The following is a 3,349-nucleotide window of genomic DNA, read 5'->3' as shown; positions in this document are numbered from 1 at the left end:
CTTATTCCACTGAGCCATCTCCCCAGCCCCAAAATAGAAACAGTCGGGAAGGGGGCATGAACCGGCCGCTGCGCTAGGTCGCCGCCTTCAGTTATTTTATTAAGGATTATGGTCCCAAGGTACATTTGTTTACATAAAAAAATGTCTCCAAGTTTTCTTTCCTAAGGCAGAGTAGTACTCAATTACATCTAAGTACCACAATTTTTATGCATTCGCATGCGTATTAGAAAATGGGCTATTTCCAAGTTTTAGCTTTTATAAAGTGTGATGTTATGGGTATGGGTATGTGTGCATCGTTGTGGTCTTATGACTGTTTGGGGAAGATAACTAGAAAAGGAATAGCTGAGTAACATAAAAGTTTTAGTTTTAGTTTTTTGAAGACCCTTTATACAGATTTTTGTAGTGGTTGCACCAATTCACATTTACACCAATTACATATTATCACATGTTTTTTAATATACAAAATTCTTAAGTAGAATATAAGTGCCTCATACATTAAAAACCAACAAAATTTATATCCTAATTGGGAAGGACCACTTAGTTTGCCCAATAGGAGAAGAAATTAAGTAACAATAAAAAGACAAGGAGACAATTAGTTAGAAAATTCCAGTGAAATTTAATCATAAATTTGAATGGTTTCAATAGATTAGAGCGCATATATGGACACACACGTCTATCTCAGTAATTTCTTATGTAGTAGTTTTAGTATTCAAAGTGTTATTTCAGTGTTAGTTACGATGTAATGATAGTCTAACAATTGTTGCACTAAATTTACAGATGAAAAAATTGAGTGTTGACCTTGAAATGACTTTGAGGTCCAAACTGTTTCTTAATGCACACACCTGTGGAATACTGAGAAGGTGCATGGAAAAACATCGCAGTTTGCAGTTTGAAACCAATGCTCTTTGGTTGGCTCATCCTCATTTAATCAGTTGTTTTCTTGTTTTTCTCACGGGCCAGCTTGCCCAGGGTATATGTCTTTCTTCTTCTAAGAATAACAGAAGTCATTAAGAAGCCTATTAGTAATTTTGTGTTCCTGACATTTTCTTAGTTAGGTTTTCCTAATGAATATAAGGCAAAAAAATATTCCCCACCCCCGGATGAATTTGTGGAGAATATATGCTCAAATAGTTTCTTCTCCCACACTGGTTAAAATAATGGAGGTAAAAGCTATATCTGCTCTTGATTTTTTTCTGTGCCGTTGAAGCTGTTCCGTGGGTTTTCTTAGTGTCCTCATCTTTTATTGTCTCTTTAGTTCAATGGAAAGATATCATAGAAACTTAGAGATCATTAATTCTTCCTCATTAAGCCTCTTGTCTAAGTACCCTACACAAATAATTTACAACTTGATCCAATTATTTAGAAATTGTTTCTCATCTAGTGATTCAACTGTTGTCTTAATGAGAAATTTGTGCAGATGGTTCTTTGAATTCCAGTCATAAACATGTTTAGGGGAGAATGTTGCTATTCTACCTTAGGCCAAAAGCCATTCTAATTATTTCCAAAGAAAGAACTGGATAAAGACCACACCATTGGTTTACATGTGGTGTTTTATAATTTTTAAAAATCTTTTGTTTATTTATTTGGTACCAGGTCTCACTGTGCAGCTTAGTCTCATAGTGAACCTCCTGTCTCAGCCTCTCCAGTGCTGGGATCACAGGCATGCACCACTATGCCCAGTTTCAGTGGGCTGCAGGGGACACCCAGTGCTTTGGGGCCAGCATGGCATATGGCACCCGGGATTGAACCCAGGTCTTTGTGCTTGCAGGCAGGTGCTTAGACCATTGAGCTATCTCCCCAGCCCCGCATGTTCTGTTTTATAGCTAATAGTCATTATTTTCTCTGACATTTATCAAATATCAAGCAGGGTGGCAGGCTCTAGAGACACAATGGGAACCACAGTACTTTTAATCCTTTGAATTATTTGTAAACCCCACTAGAATTCCAACCTTATGAAACCTAGGTTTTTGTGTTGTTTATTGCTATCCCTAGCACCTTGGACAGTGCTTTGGTTGTAGTTGTTTAATAAATATCTGCAGACTGGGAGTGTAACATAGGCAAGTAATAACAACAATGTACTGGGGGAGATGCCCAAAAGAAAAGATTGTTAAAATATGTGAGGTTATTTTCAAATTTTGATTCTTGCTATGAAAAATAATCCACAAATGACCTAAAGAATGGAAACACAGATTCTTTAAATAGCATGGCTGGGTTAAAGAACAAAGGGTTTATTTTGACCCATCATTTGGAGAGGTCCCAGTCCATACTCAGCTGGCTCCAAGGCAGGGTGGCATGGCAGAAGGGAGTCACAGATGAGAAATAGCCCATGACAGCGAAGGCAGGCGGCACCAAGCTACAAGTAACACATGCAACTCCTTTCTGCATCTTTTATATTCTATCTCGGCTACTTGGCTTAGGGTGGGTGTCAACTCAATTGGTGGAATGATTCAGTAATAACAAAACCTTAATCCTAGCACCACAAATTCTAGATCCAGCCACCTCTGAAAAAGCTCTAACCTGCATGAGGCTTTGAGGGGACATCTAGACACAAGCCAGAAGATAGCAGCATAATTCATTTTAGCGAAATATTGGAAACAGCCTACATGATCACCAGTAGATGAACAGATAAAGAAAGTGTGGCATTTATGCACAATGGAGTATTATTTTCTTATAAAGTCATATGTTGAAAAAGGAATATTCTTTGAGGCCATCTGGTTAAGTGACTTAATCAGACACATAAGTTTAAATACATCAGTTTCTTTTATATGAGGCATACAACATACAAACAAAAACCAAAATAAAAGATGTGTAATAGGAAACAGGGAAATAAATTATTTGCAAATGGGAAGAGAACTCAGAGATAGAGGGGAAAGAGAGAGAGAAGACAGTGGAAAAAAGAATTAAGATGTGTTATGTATGTATATCAACTTCTCATGACGAATAAAATCATTATATGCTGAAGAAAAAAAAAAAACAAAAACAAACCCCAGCATGGTCAGAATCTCCTAAGGTCCGCTACTTCCTTTCTTGAGAACTGAGGATCGCAGCAGGATACGGACAGTGATGCACCCCAGGAAGAGCAGAGCACAGAGTGTGGTGCATGGAGCGAACACAGGAAAGCCTGAGGGGGAAAGCCTCACCTCATTGGTGAGAGAGAATAAAGGCCCACGTTGCAAGAGAGCTACACCACAAGGCAGACTGTTCAGGGGCCCTTTCCTGCAGTCTGTGGTAAAGGAGGGGAGGCTTTCTAGGCTAGGACGATGTCACTCACTGTTGCTGGTTGCCGCCCTGTTACACATTCATTTTGGCTTGCTGACCAAGCTCTGATTTTGTTGAGGGCAGCGGTGTT

Source organism: Octodon degus, unplaced genomic scaffold (assembly GCF_000260255.1).
Source record: "Octodon degus isolate 3935 unplaced genomic scaffold, OctDeg1.0 scaffold00027, whole genome shotgun sequence".
Lineage (NCBI taxonomy): Eukaryota > Metazoa > Chordata > Mammalia > Rodentia > Octodontidae > Octodon > Octodon degus.
Note: the sequence above shows the minus strand (reverse complement) of the source record.